This window comes from Neodiprion fabricii, chromosome 4 (assembly GCF_021155785.1).
Source record: "Neodiprion fabricii isolate iyNeoFabr1 chromosome 4, iyNeoFabr1.1, whole genome shotgun sequence".
NCBI lineage: Eukaryota > Metazoa > Arthropoda > Insecta > Hymenoptera > Diprionidae > Neodiprion > Neodiprion fabricii.
In genome coordinates this window covers 26,264,604-26,280,841 of record NC_060242.1, presented here as the reverse complement: position 1 = coordinate 26,280,841, position 16,238 = coordinate 26,264,604, and the positions used below count along the sequence as shown (strand labels likewise).

General features: G+C 39.8%; 1 protein-coding gene and 1 long non-coding RNA gene across 2 annotated transcripts in view; one reads left to right on the top strand and one right to left on the bottom strand.

Moving 5' to 3' along the window:
* LOC124181471 (heparan-sulfate 6-O-sulfotransferase 1) overlaps positions 1 to 16,238 on the top strand; it is a 520,983-nt gene that overhangs the window by 46,142 nt on the left and 458,603 nt on the right. The gene's annotated exons all lie outside the window — the stretch shown is intronic.
* Positions 13,722 to 14,417, bottom strand: LOC124181500. The gene is made up of 2 exons (XR_006870478.1): positions 14,359 to 14,417; positions 13,722 to 13,909 (listed from the first exon to the last, which is right to left on the bottom strand). It is a non-coding gene; the product is annotated as an uncharacterized LOC124181500 (long non-coding RNA).

Here is a 16,238-nt window from a genome sequence, read left to right as displayed (position 1 = left end):
ATAAAAATAATTTCTTGTTAAAAAAACGTAGAAAAAAGAAGGTTTTTTATTGCATTATTTCAGCTGAAATTAATCGCGCAGGGTTCCGGGTTAGTGGGAGCAGCTAATCAAAAGTTGAGCAAAACATGATACTTACACTAGGGTTTTGAAGAGATGGGGGAAAAAATGGCAAACTCAGAGCTTTAATGTATGCGTTTTATTTTATTCAATGTGTTCTGATTTCGGTACAATTGTTTAGGTGTCAGTGTATAGTATTTGAACATGTGGCCAAATATTACAACAGTCAAGTTCACAAAATAATGTCAACAAATCATCTTTAAAATGTCTAAAACTATGAATCTGATGGTTAATTGAAATAACACAGAAAATGCAGACAACCGGTCTTCAAAATGGGAATACAATACTATGAAAAGTCATCAGCACAATCAACGAAACACACAAATAGGCTCAACTGACATCACACATATCATGTCGAGTAAGACGATCATCTCCTCACCTTCATCTCTAATCCCCTATTAGCACATCTTCTGTTTTATCCAGGATCACCATGCCTAAGATGGTGAAACAAAAAACAAACTTATCTCATTTAATATACGTAAACATATACAACAATAAATAATTATGGATTATTAATCGTAAAACATCAGTAGCCTACAAGAAAACTTAAATGAACGAATCAATTAGCTCAGACTTGTATACAATAATCGACCTAATTATGCACGTACCCAGAAAAGGGAATAGTGACCGATACCAAGAAATACGAATAGCTAATTATTGCTCGAAAAACTGTATAAAATTCAGGGAATATTATTACCGTAAAACCGCGGCCACTCGGGGTAACATATTGTCAGTCACTGTGACGTAGTGATTGTTCGTTGATAAGCACATAGTACATTGTACTATTGTTATCGACCGTTCCTGCAAAACGCACTGATTTCTGGATCTACACAATGGTCGTAACATTCGACGATCACAACGTCGGTACTGACGATACTCTGCCTTATCACGTTTTCCTAAAGTCGAAACTTGGCGTCGTACTGGCTGACAATGAGTTACAGCCTGCAAAGCAGTTATATTAATATTAATAGTTATTACAACAACTTTTCATTTGCTCTCTCGATCTTGAGTTTTCGTAGGCATAGAATCGAACCGCTGTTTTAGCTAGGCGCAAGTGAAGTATCTACGTTGGGTAGAGAAGCAGAATTTTTATCGAAAAGTGTTCGTATGGAAAAAAATTCAGAGTAACTGTAATACATCACGGATGCGCTAATTTTGATCCAGATAAAATTGATGCTCCGTATATGCGACAGTATTTAACACAGTGTCCTGATTTAAAGGCCTAAATAGGTGATTGTCGGCGATTTTTTTTCTGATAGAGAGAGAAAGAACGAAGCTTCTTACAACTTCAAGTGTATTTTAACGCATATTTGAAAGGTAGAAGCAAAAAATTTTATCATCCAACTGTCGCAGAACGGCAGCGTTATTAGCTGACCCGTTAACTGAAGAATCTATCTTAAGTCAAAGGCTGACCATCGAAGGGCCTAGCGGCTTAAGTCTGGAATCGGCAGCAAGGATAAAGTGCGTATTTCTTGTCTGAAATGTAGAAGCTAAAATCGTTATAGATCATATCATCATACATTATATCATCATACATCATACATCATCGTACACACATGGTATAAAAGTTTTAAACCAAAGTTGGGATGTTCGGATGTTCAGAAAATGACGTCGCCTAAATTTTTTTTTCTCTTGACGTCATTGATCAAGAATCAGCTAGTCGAATTCCTCAGTCTGGAAACAACCGCGCAGTAGAGCGGACGGTTGAGAGTCGCGCTCTGCAAATTTCGAGTACCGGGTTCTCAACCTCCCGGATCCCGCGCTTCGGGTCCGCTACCTGGTGAAACTCGACTTTGGGGACAAGCGCTTCGTAGTTTCCGCGCTCCAGGTGCGCTACCTGGTGAAACTCGACTTCAGGGACAAGCGCTCCGTAGTTTCTACGCTCCAGGTCCGCTACCTGGTAAAGCTTGAATTTCAGGAAAAGCGCTCCATGGTTCCAGCGCTCCAGGTCTGCTACCTGATGAAACTCGACTCTCAGAGGACAAGGAAGACGAGGAGAACAAGGTGGACGAAGAGAACGAAGATTTCTGCACGGTGAGTATAACATTTTTCTACTATTCAATGGCAATTGTGATTTTATTCTATCCAAAATTTTTGAACTTGTTATGTTTACAATAAATTATTTCAATTCATATTTCGCCCAAGTCGTAATTCAGTAGCTATCATCGTGCTAGTAAGATTTCAAAAATTTTTCCTAATTTTCTCATAATCTTCTTAATAAAATCTGTCCATAAAAAAATGATATTATTCGTTACACAATATTTTTGATGTGTTATAATACTGAAAATATTTATTACTATTCCATGTATAACCCGAGGTCGTTATCGGTGGGTGTTGGAGGTGGTCTGAGGTGAACAAGAAGGAGGACGCGGAAGACGTGGAGAACAAATTGGGGGAGGAGTACGAGGATTTGTGCTCGGTGAGTGAAAAATTTTTATAATATCTGATGGCAATTGTAATTACATTTCATCTGAAATATTTCAAACTTGTCATGTACACAATGAATTATTTCAATTTATTTTTCCCGAAGCACATATTCACTAGCTTTGAATGCGCTAATAAAATTTATTATATAATTGATGAGTTCATTAATTACATTAATCCTTACACAATATTTTTGATGTGTTCATATACTGAAAATATTTATTACTATTGAAGGTACAACCGAAGGTGGTTATCGGTGGTCGTCGGTGGTCGTTGGAGGTGGTCGGAGGTGAACGAGGAGGAGGACGAGGAAGACGAGGAGAACAAGGTGGACGAGGAAGACGAGGATTTGTGCTCGGTGAGTAAAACACTTTTATAATATTTGATGGCAATTGTAATTATATTTCATCTAAAATATTTCAAACTTTTCATGTTTACAATAAATTATTTCAATTCATTTTTTGTGCAAGCACATATTTAGTAGCTCATGAAATTTATTACGTATTAATAGATTATTTAATTATATTAATCCTTACATAATACTTTTGATGTGTTCTTGTACTGAAAATATTTATTACTATTCCAGTTATAACCCGAGGTGGTTAGCAGTGGTCGTCGGGGGTGGTTGGCGGTGGTTGGAGGTGGTCGAGGTGGACGAGGTGGAGGACGAGGATTCGTGCTCGGTGAGTTTAACATTTTTACAATATTTGATGAAGTAGAATCAGCATCAGGAGTAGGATCAGGGGAAGATGTAGAAGTAGGAGTAGTGGTAGGAATAGGACTCGGAGTAGGAATATGAGTAGAAGTAGGAATAGTAGGAGTTGGAGTGGGATTAGGAGTAGGAGTAGTCGGAGTAGGAATAGGAGTAGTCGTCGTAGTAGGAGTAGGAGTAGGAGTAGGAGCAGAAGTAGGTAGGGCGGGGTGGGTCGTGTGAGGGGAGGGGAGGGGTGGGAAGGGGATATTATCATATCAAGTTATCAGTAATAAGCAATTGCGGGTAAAATATTGGCTTACTTGTGTAAGTATTTATGAATATAGCCTCTATGAATATTCATTGTTGATATGTAAGGTCTGGCAACGTACCTACTTTCTGTAAGAGAAGTTGAAGATTTTTATCATTATTATGTTTCAGTTCTGTGCCCCACCTAGTGATCCACTAGTACATATCCTCCGACGTGACATCGCTGTGCTACGTATGAAGGAGAAAAGATTGATTAAGATGCAAATTGCTCCTCTCTTCTTGCCATTTTGCTTTCAGCCATTGTTGTGCCGTGTGTTTAAAATTTAGGACAGTATATAATATAGAATAACAGGTACAGCTACGAATATAACACTACAATAAATTTTATAGAAATGAGCTCTCATTGAGATTTCTCTGTATTTATAACTCGGCGCGAGAAGGCAAAAATCAATGTAATGCCATCTGTAAGGTAATTTGACTCGTGTTTGCACAACGAGAACTCGTTGGGCATTTTGCGGTGAAATTTGAAAAATTGTTGTACAAGAAATTAAATAACTGTAAAAATGGAGAAATAATATTATCTCTAATAGTGAATGTAGCTAATACAGCTTTAACCGTATATTGATTATGTTAATGATCTATTGTGACAAGATCGGCATTAGATAAGCTCTCTAAATACTCTTTTCTAGACTATTAATTTATATTATGTATATGTAAATGTATATTTCTTCAGTTTATACAATCACTGCACTAGGATTACCCTTGCCACGTTTTATGGTGCGCTTGTGTAATTTGTATATTATTAACCTTACGTTTTACTCTATTTGCGACAAGTTGTGAATGTTTCTAATTTCTTGGCAATTATTTATGTACACGTATGTGTATATATGTATATGTATACTTATGCATGTGTATATACATATGTACACATATTTAAAACTAGATTTTTACAATAAACACAGAGGTTTTAGTATATTCACACACGGATTTCTGTGTATAGGTATACTTGAACTAAAATATCCTTATCTCTAATACGGAGTTCTTCGTAATTCGCATTTGTTCTTGTAATCCAATGTCCTACATACGATGGCAAAAATCGAGATCCAACTTAACTGAGTCTCAAAGCTCTGTTGACATAAAAGCAGCTATTTGATAGAGATTATAGTTTATAGTTTACACAGCCCATTGGATGATATTTCATTACAAATACATATGTTTCAATGTATTTAGGAATAATTTATCAAATATACGATCAAATTGATGCACCGGATCATCGTCGACTTTAACTTTTGAAATGTCCTACCATTTCCGAACACCTCCAACCATCCTATTTACCTATATTACCAGATTAGCTATGATATGAAAAGAGAAGAATTATTCATTTCGAAATGGGATTCTATTCGACGCGCGCTCGATGTATTCCATAACATTAGTATTCATAATTATTCCAACAACTTTTCATTTGCTCTCTGGATCTTGAATTTTCATAGGCATAGAATCGAAACGTTGTTTTAGCTGGTCACAAGTGAAGTATCTGCGTTGGGTAGAGGAGCAGAATTGTTTTTCGAAAAGTATTCGGATGGAAAAAAATTCAGAGTAACTGTAATACATCACGGATGCGCTAATTTTGAACGAGATGAAATGGATGCTTCGTATATGAGACGGTATTTAACGCTGCGTAGTGGTTTAAAGACCTAGAAAGGTAATAGGGAAAGAAAGAACGACGCTTCTTAACACTTCGAGTGTATTTTAACACACATTTGAAAGATACGAGCGAAATTTTTCATCATCCAACTGTCGCAGAACGGCAGCGTTATTAGCCGACCCGTTCACTGAAGAATATATCCTCAATCAACGGCTGACCATCGAAGGGCCTGGCCGCTTGAGTCTGGAATCGGCAGGAGAGATAAAGTGCGTATTTCTTGTATGAAATGTGAAAGCCAAAATCATTATACATCATATCATATCATCGTACATCATACATCGTACATCATACATCGTACATCATACATCGTACATCATACATCATCATACATAGTATCAAAGTTCGAAACCATAGTTTGGATGTCGGACGTTCAGAAAGTGACGTCACCAATTCAAAATCAGCTAGCCGAATTTCTCAGTCGGGAAACAACCGCGCAGTAGAGCGGACGTATGAGAGTCGCGCTCCGCAAATTTCGAGTATCGGGTTCTCAACCTCCCGGATCCCGCGCTTCGGGTCTGCTACGTATTTCGAGTACCGGGTTCTCAACCTCCCGGATCCCGCGCTCCGGGTCCGCTACGCGGTAAAACTCGACTTCCAGGATAAGCGCTCCGTGGTTCCTCGTTCACATTTACAATAAATTATTTCAATTCGTTTTTCGCGCAACCCCAAATTCGGTAGCTGTCAGTCCGCTAATAAAATTTCTCGACTTCCAGGATAAACGCTCCGTGGTTCCTGGTTCACGTTTACAATAAATTATTTCAATTCGTTTTTCGCGCAACCCCAAATTCGGTAGCCGTCAGTCCGCTAATAAAATTTCTCGACTTCCAGGATAAACGCTCCGTGGTTCCTGGTTCACGTTTACAATGAATTATTTCAATTCGTTTTTCGCGCAACCCCAAATTCGGTAGCTGTCAGTCCACTAATAAAATTTCTCGACTTCCAGGACAAGCGCTCCGTGGTTCCTGGTTCACGTTTACAATAAATTATTTCAATTCGTTTTTCGCGCAACCCCAAATTCGGTAGCTGTCAGTCCGCTAATAAAATTTCTCGACTTCCAGGATAAGCGCTCCGTGGTTCCTGGTTCACGTTTACAATAAATTATTTCAATTCGTTTTTCGCGCAACCCCAAATTCGGTAGCCGTCAGTCCGCTAATAAAATTTCTCGACTTCCAGGATAAGCGCTCCGTGGTTCCTCGTTCACGTTTACAATAAATTATTTCAATTCGTTTTTCGCGCAACCCCAAATTCGGTAGCCGTCAGTCCGCTAATAAAATTTCTCGACTTCCAGGATAAGCGCTCCGTGGTTCCTCGTTCACGTTTACAATAAATTATTTCAATTCGTTTTTCGCGCAACCCCAAATTCGGTAGCTGTCAGTCCGCTAATAAAATTTCTCGACTTCCAGGATAAGCGCTCCGTGGTTCCTCGTTCACGTTTACAATAAATTATTTCAATTCGTTTTTCGCGCAACCCCAAATTCGGTAGCTGTCAGTCCGCTAATAAAATTTCTCGACTTCCAGGATAAGCGCTCCGTGGTTCCTCGTTCACGTTTACAATAAATTATTTCAATTCGTTTTTCGCGCAACCCCAAATTCGGTAGCTGTCAGTCCGCTAATAAAATTTCTCGACTTCCAGGATAAGCGCTCCGTGGTTCCTCGTTCACGTTTACAATAAATTATTTCAATTCGTTTTTCGCGCAACCCCAAATTCGGTAGCTGTCAGTCCGCTAATAAAATTTCTCGACTTCCAGGACAAGCGCTCCGTGGTTCCTGGTTCATGTTTACAATAAATTATTTCAATTCGTTTTTCGCGCAACCCCAAATTCGGTAGCTGTCAGTCCGCTAATAAAATTTCTCGACTTCCAGGATAAACGCTCCGTGGTTCCTGGTTCACGTTTACAATAAATTATTTCAATTCGTTTTTCGCGCAACCCCAAATTCGGTAGCTGTCAGTCCGCTAATAAAATTTCTCGACTTCCAGGACAAGCGCTCCGTGGTTCCTGGTTCACGTTTACAATAAATTATTTCAATTCGTTTTTCGTGCAACCCCAAATTCGGTAGCTGTCAGTCCGCTAATAAAATTTCTCGACTTCCAGGACAAGCGCTCCGTGGTTCCTGGTTCATGTTTACAATAAATTATTTCAATTCGTTTTTCGCGCAACCCCAAATTCGGTAGCTGTCAGTCCGCTAACAAAATTTACTCGACTTCCAGGATAAACGCTCCGTGGTTCCTGGTTCATGTTTACAATAAATTATTTCAATTCGTTTTTCGCGCAACCCCAAATTCGGTAGCTGTCAGTCCGGTAATAAAATTACTCGACTTCCAGGATAAGGTTGCTGGGTGAGTAAAACACTTTTATAATATTTGATGGCAATTGTAATTATATTTCATCTGAAATATTACAAACTTGTCACCTCTACAATAAATTATTTCAATTCATTTTTCGTGCAAGCACAAATTCAGTAGCTACGAATAAGCCTAAAGAATTTATCATATTAATAATTAATTATTTGATCAATACCTCAATTATATTAATCCTTACACAATATTTTCGATGTGTTCTTATACTGAAAATATTTATTACTATTCAAGGTATAACCTGAGGTGGTTGAAGGTGGTCGGAGGTGGACGAGGAGGAGGACGAGGAGGACGAGGATTTGTGCTGGGTGAGTAAAACACTTTTATAATATTTGATGGCAATTGTAATTATATTTCATCTGAATTATTACAAACTTGTCACGTTTACAATAAATTATTTCAATTCATTTTTCGTGCAAGCACATATTCAGTAGTTATGAATAATCTTGTACAATTTATTATATTATTAATTAATCGAATAATTACATTAATCCTTACACAATATTTTTGATGTGTTCCTATACTAAAAATATTCATTACTATTCCAGGTATTACCCGAGGTGGTCGGAGGTGGACGAGGAGGAGGACCAGGTGGACGAGGAGGAGGACGAGGTGGACGTCGAGGAGGCGGGGTGGGTCGTGGGAGAGGACCTCTCCTCTCCTCAGAGGAGGGGAGGGGAAGGGGCAGGGAAGGGGGAGAGGTGGGCGGGGAGGGGGAAGGGACGGGACGGGAAGGGAAGGGAAGGGTAGGGAAGGGGGGGGGGAGGGAGGGAGGGAGGGCGGGAGGGAGGGCGGGAGGGAGGGAGGGAGGGAGGGCGGGAGGGAGGGAGGGAGGGCGGGCGGCGGGGGGGGGGGGGGTGTACTGCTCTATTAGCTCTAACGGGCTCGCATCGACATCCGTCCTCTACTCTCCCCCTTCCCGCCCACCCGTCCTCCCTCCCTCCCTCCCACCCGCCCTCCCTCCCTCCCTCCCCCCCCCCCCCCTCCCCGCCACCCTCCCCCCCCCCCCTTCCCTACCCTTCCCTTCCCTTCCCGTCCCGTCCCTTCCCCCTCCCCGCCCACCTCTCCCCCTTCCCTGCCCCTTCCCCTCCCCTCCTCTGAGGAGAGGAGAGGTCCTCTCCCACGACCCACCCCGCCTCCTCGACGTCCACCTCGTCCTCCTCCTCGTCCACCTGGTCCTCCTCCTCGTCCACCTCCGACCACCTCGGGTAATACCTGGAATAGTAATGAATATTTTTAGTATAGGAACACATCAAAAATATCGTGTAAGGATTAATGTAATTAATCGATTAATTAATAATATAATAAATTGTACAAGATTATTCATAACTACTGAATATGTGCTTGCACGAAAAATGAATTGAAATAATTTATTGTAAACGTGACAAGTTTGTAATAATTCAGATGAAATATAATTACAATTGCCATCAAATATTATAAAAGTGTTTTACTCACCCAGCACAAATCCTCGTCCTCCTCGTCCTCCTCCTCGTCCACCTCCGACCACCTTCAACCACCTCAGGTTATACCTTGAATAGTAATAAATATTTTCAGTATAAGAACACATCGAAAATATTGTGTAAGGATTAATATAATTGAGGTATTGATCAAATAATTAATTATTAATATGATAAATTCTTTAGGCTTATTCGTAGCTACTGAATTTGTGCTTGCACGAAAAATGAATTGAAATAATTTATTGTAGAGGTGACAAGTTTGTAATATTTCAGATGAAATATAATTACAATTGCCATCAAATATTATAAAAGTGTTTTACTCACCCAGCAACCTTATCCTGGAAGTCGAGTAATTTTATTACCGGACTGACAGCTACCGAATTTGGGGTTGCGCGAAAAACGAATTGAAATAATTTATTGTAAACATGAACCAGGAACCACGGAGCGTTTATCCTGGAAGTCGAGTAAATTTTATTAGCGGACTGACAGCTACCGAATTTGGGGTTGCGCGAAAAACGAATTGAAATAATTTATTGTAAACGTGAACGAGAAACCACGGAGCGCTTGTCCTGGAAGTCGAGAAATTTTATTAGCGGACTGACAGCTACCGAATTTGGGGTTGCGCGAAAAACGAATTGAAATAATTTATTGTAAACGTGAACCAGGAACCACGGAGCGTTTATCCTGGAAGTCGAGTAAATTTTATTAGCGGACTGACAGCTACCGAATTTGGGGTCGCGCGAAAAACGAATTGAAATAATTTATTGTAAACATGAACCAGGAACCACGGAGCGCTTGTCCTGGAAGTCGAGAAATTTTATTAGCGGACTGACAGCTACCGAATTTGGGGTTGCGCGAAAAACGAATTGAAATAATTTATTGTAAACGTGAACCAGGAACCACGGAGCGCTTATCCTGGAAGTCGAGAAATTTTATTAGCGGACTGACAGCTACCGAATTTGGGGTTGCGCGAAAAACGAATTGAAATAATTTATTGTAAACATGAACCAGGAAGCACGGAGCGTTTATCCTGGAAGTCGAGTAAATTTTGTTAGCGGACTGACAGCTACCGAATTTGGGGTTGCGCGAAAAACGAATTGAAATAATTTATTGTAAACATGAACCAGGAACCACGGAGCGCTTATCCTGGAAGTCGAGAAATTTTATTAGCGGACTGACAGCTACCGAATTTGGGGTTGCGCGAAAAACGAATTGAAATAATTTATTGTAAACATGAACCAGGAACCACGGAGCGCTTGTCCTGGAAGTCGAGAAATTTTATTAGCGGACTGACAGCTACCGAATTTGGGGTTGCGCGAAAAACGAATTGAAATAATTTATTGTAAACGTGAACCAGGAACCACGGAGCGTTTATCCTGGAAGTCGAGAAATTTTATTAGCGGACTGACGGCTACCGAATTTGGGGTTGCGCGAAAAACGAATTGAAATAATTCATTGTAAACGTGAACCAGGAACCACGGAGCGTTTATCCTGGAAGTCGAGAAATTTTATTAGCGGACTGACAGGTACCGAATTTGGGGTTGCGCGAAAAACGAATTGAAATAATTTATTGTAAACGTGAACCAGGAACCACGGAGCGCTTATCCTGGAAGTCGAGAAATTTTATTAGCGGACTGACAGCTACCGAATTTGGGGTTGCGCGAAAAACGAATTGAAATAATTTATTGTAAACATGAACCAGGAACCACGGAGCGCTTATCCTGGAAGTCGAGAAATTTTATTAGCGGACTGACGGCTACCGAATTTGGGGTTGCGCGAAAAACGAATTGAAATAATTTATTGTAAACGTGAACCAGGAACCACGGAGCGTTTATCCTGGAAGTCGAGAAATTTTATTAGCGGACTGACAGGTACCGAATTTGGGGTTGCGCGAAAAACGAATTGAAATAATTTATTGTAAACGTGAACCAGGAACCACGGAGCGCTTATCCTGGAAGTCGAGAAATTTTATTAGCGGACTGACAGCTACCGAATTTGGGGTTGCGCGAAAAACGAATTGAAATAATTTATTGTAAACGTGAACCAGGAACCACGGAGCGCTTATCCTGGAAGTCGAGAAATTTTATTAGCGGACTGACAGCTACCGAATTTGGGGTTGCGCGAAAAACGAATTGAAATAATTTATTGTAAACATGAACCAGGAACCACGGAGCGTTTATCCTGGAAGTCGAGTAAATTTTGTTAGCGGACTGACAGCTACCGAATTTGGGGTTGCGCGAAAAACGAATTGAAATAATTTATTGTAAACATGAACCAGGAACCACGGAGCGCTTATCCTGGAAGTCGAGAAATTTTATTAGCGGACTGACAGCTACCGAATTTGGGGTTGCGCGAAAAACGAATTGAAATAATTTATTGTAAACGTGAACCAGGAACCACGGAGCGTTTATCCTGGAAGTCGAGAAATTTTATTAGCGGACTGACGGCTACCGAATTTGGGGTTGCGCGAAAAACGAATTGAAATAATTTATTGTAAACGTGAACCAGGAACCACGGAGCGTTTATCCTGGAAGTCGAGAAATTTTATTAGCGGACTGACGGCTACCGAATTTGGGGTTGCGCGAAAAACGAATTGAAATAATTTATTGTAAACGTGAACCAGGAACCACGGAGCGCTTATCCTGGAAGTCGAGAAATTTTATTAGCGGACTGACAGCTACCGAATTTGGGGTTGCGCGAAAAACGAATTGAAATAATTTATTGTAAATGTGAACGAGGAACCACGGAGCGCTTATCCTGGAAGTCGAGTTTTACCGCGTAGCGGACCCGGAGCGCGGGATCCGGGAGGTTGAGAACCCGGTACTCGAAATACGTAGCAGACCCGAAGCGCGGGATCCGGGAGGTTGAGAACCCGATACTCGAAATTTGCGGAGCGCGACTCTCATACGTCCGCTCTACTGCGCGGTTGTTTCCCGACTGAGAAATTCGGCTAGCTGATTTTGAATTGGTGACGTCACTTTCTGAACGTCCGACATCCAAACTATGGTTTCGAACTTTGATACTATGTATGATGATGTATGATGTACGATGTATGATGTACGATGTATGATGTACGATGTATGATGTACGATGATATGATATGATGTATAATGATTTTGGCTTTCACATTTCATACAAGAAATACGCACTTTATCTCTCCTGCCGATTCCAGACTCAAGCGGCCAGGCCCTTCGATGGTCAGCCGTTGATTGAGGATATATTCTTCAGTGAACGGGTCGGCTAATAACGCTGCCGTTCTGCGACAGTTGGATGATGAAAAATTTCGCTCGTATCTTTCAAATGTGTGTTAAAATACACTCGAAGTGTTAAGAAGCGTCGTTCTTTCTTTCCCTATTACCTTTCTAGGTCTTTAAACCACTACGCAGCGTTAAATACCGTCTCATATACGAAGCATCCATTTCATCTCGTTCAAAATTAGCGCATCCGTGATGTATTACAGTTACTCTGAATTTTTTTCCATCCGAATACTTTTCGAAAAACAATTCTGCTCCTCTACCCAACGCAGATACTTCACTTGTGACCAGCTAAAACAACGTTTCGATTCTATGCCTATGAAAATTCAAGATCCAGAGAGCAAATGAAAAGTTGTTGGAATAATTATGAATACTAATGTTATGGAATACATCGAGCGCGCGTCGAATAGAATCCCATTTCGAAATGAATAATTCTTCTCTTTTCATATCATAGCTAATCTGGTAATATAGGTAAATAGGATGGTTGGAGGTGTTCGGAAATGGTAGGACATTTCAAAAGTTAAAGTCGACGATGATCCGGTGCATCAATTTGATCGTATATTTGATAAATTATTCCTAAATACATTGAAACATATGTATTTGTAATGAAATATCATCCAATGGGCTGTGTAAACTATAAACTATAATCTCTATCAAATAGCTGCTTTTATGTCAACAGAGCTTTGAGACTCAGTTAAGTTGGATCTCGATTTTTGCCATCGTATGTAGGACATTGGATTACAAGAACAAATGCGAATTACGAAGAACTCCGTATTAGAGATAAGGATATTTTAGTTCAAGTATACCTATACACAGAAATCCGTGTGTGAATATACTAAAACCTCTGTGTTTATTGTAAAAATCTAGTTTTAAATATGTGTACATATGTATATACACATGCATAAGTATACATATACATATATACACATACGTGTACATAAATAATTGCCAAGAAATTAGAAACATTCACAACTTGTCGCAAATAGAGTAAAACGTAAGGTTAATAATATACAAATTACACAAGCGCACCATAAAACGTGGCAAGGGTAATCCTAGTGCAGTGATTGTATAAACTGAAGAAATATACATTTACATATACATAATATAAATTAATAGTCTAGAAAAGAGTATTTAGAGAGCTTATCTAATGCCGATCTTGTCACAATAGATCATTAACATAATCAATATACGGTTAAAGCTGTATTAGCTACATTCACTATTAGAGATAATATTATTTCTCCATTTTTACAGTTATTTAATTTCTTGTACAACAATTTTTCAAATTTCACCGCAAAATGCCCAACGAGTTCTCGTTGTGCAAACACGAGTCAAATTACCTTACAGATGGCATTACATTGATTTTTGCCTTCTCGCGCCGAGTTATAAATACAGAGAAATCTCAATGAGAGCTCATTTCTATAAAATTTATTGTAGTGTTATATTCGTAGCTGTACCTGTTATTCTATATTATATACTGTCCTAAATTTTAAACACACGGCACAACAATGGCTGAAAGCAAAATGGCAAGAAGAGAGGAGCAATTTGCATCTTAATCAATCTTTTCTCCTTCATACGTAGCACAGCGATGTCACGTCGGAGGATATGTACTAGTGGATCACTAGGTGGGGCACAGAACTGAAACATAATAATGATAAAAATCTTCAACTTCTCTTACAGAAAGTAGGTACGTTGCCAGACCTTACATATCAACAATGAATATTCATAGAGGCTATATTCATAAATACTTACACAAGTAAGCCAATATTTTACCCGCAATTGCTTATTACTGATAACTTGATATGATAATATCCCCTTCCCACCCCTCCCCTCCCCTCACACGACCCACCCCGCCCTACCTACTTCTGCTCCTACTCCTACTCCTACTCCTACTACGACGACTACTCCTATTCCTACTCCGACTACTCCTACTCCTAATCCCACTCCAACTCCTACTATTCCTACTTCTACTCATATTCCTACTCCGAGTCCTATTCCTACCACTACTCCTACTTCTACATCTTCCCCTGATCCTACTCCTGATGCTGATTCTACTTCATCAAATATTGTAAAAATGTTAAACTCACCGAGCACGAATCCTCGTCCTCCACCTCGTCCACCTCGACCACCTCCAACCACCGCCAACCACCCCCGACGACCACTGCTAACCACCTCGGGTTATAACTGGAATAGTAATAAATATTTTCAGTACAAGAACACATCAAAAGTATTATGTAAGGATTAATATAATTAAATAATCTATTAATACGTAATAAATTTCATGAGCTACTAAATATGTGCTTGCACAAAAAATGAATTGAAATAATTTATTGTAAACATGAAAAGTTTGAAATATTTTAGATGAAATATAATTACAATTGCCATCAAATATTATAAAAGTGTTTTATTCACCGTGCAGAAGTGCTTGTCCTCCTCGTCCGCCTTGTTCTCCTCGTCCTCCTTGTCCTCCTTCTCCTCGTCCACCTCGATCAGCCGCAACCACCCCTATCCACCTCCAACCACCTCCAAACACCTCCAACGACGACCGCTAACCACCTCGGGTTGTACTTCGAATACCAATAAATGAGCGCTTGTGCCGGAAGTCAAGTTTCACCAGGTAGCAAACCTGGAGCACAGAAACTACGGATCGCTTGTCCTGGAAATAAAGTTTCACCAGGTAGTGCACCTTGAATGCAGAAACTACGGAGTGCTTGTTCTCGAAGTCGAGTTTCACCAGGTAGCGGACCTGGAGCATAAAAACTACGGAGCACTTGTCCTGGAAATCAATTTTCACCAGGTAGCGGACCTGGAGCGCAGGATCCAGGAGGTAGAGACCCCGGTACTCAAAATTTGCGGAGCGCGATTCTCATACGTCCGCTCTACTGCGCGGTCGTTTCCGGACTGAGGAATTCGGCTAACTGATTTTCTTCTACACAGATCAAGAGAGAAAATATTTTTGGTGTCGTCACTTTCTGAACATCCAAAATTTGGTTTCGACTTTAATACTATGTATGTATGATGATATGATGTATGATATATGATGTATGATGACTAGTTTTCACATTTCAGACAAGAAATACACACTTTATCCTTCCGGCCGATTCCAGACTCAAACAATTTTCGCTCGTACTTTTCAAATGTGTGTTTGAATAAACTCGAAGTTTTAAGAAGCTTCGTTCTTTCTGTCCCTATCAAAAAAAATCGCCAACAGTCACCTTTTTATGTCTTTAAATCAGGACACTGCGTTAAATACTGTCCCATATACGGAGCATCCATTTCATCTTGATCAAAATTAACGCATCCGTGATGTATTACAGTTACTCTGCATTTTTTTCCATACGAATACTTTTCGAAAAACAATTCTGCTTCTCTACCCAACGTAGATACTTCACTTGCGCCTAGCTAAAACAGCGGTTCGATTCTATGCCTACGAAAATTCAAGATCGAGAGAGCAAATGAAAAGTTGTTGGAATAATTATGAATATTAATGTTATGGAATACGTCGAGAGCGTGTCGAATAGAATCCCATTTCGAAATCAATAATTCTTCTATTCTCATATTATAGACGTATCATTGTAGATAATTTAGTTTGTCTCCTGGAAAATTATCAAATTCATAGTATGCATCACGTATTAATCGTAAATGAATCATATATATTAATATCGCACATGGACCGCATATACATATATACTTTTTGGTCTCTGCATCATTATTACATCTGATACAGACATCGAAACTCCACTACTGAACGAACATACAATAAGATGTCGAATCAATGTCAGGAAATTTTTCAAATGATCACTATCGCTGACTGTCTAAGCAGAAGCCTATTCGCTCGTAGCAACATACACGACTATCGGGCATGGCAGTTAGGGATCGTGATTATTAATATTATAATACAATGTTTTGAGAATAATTAAATTTTCGTTGTATTTTCAAATTTTTTTGCAGCATTCATTCAATCAAG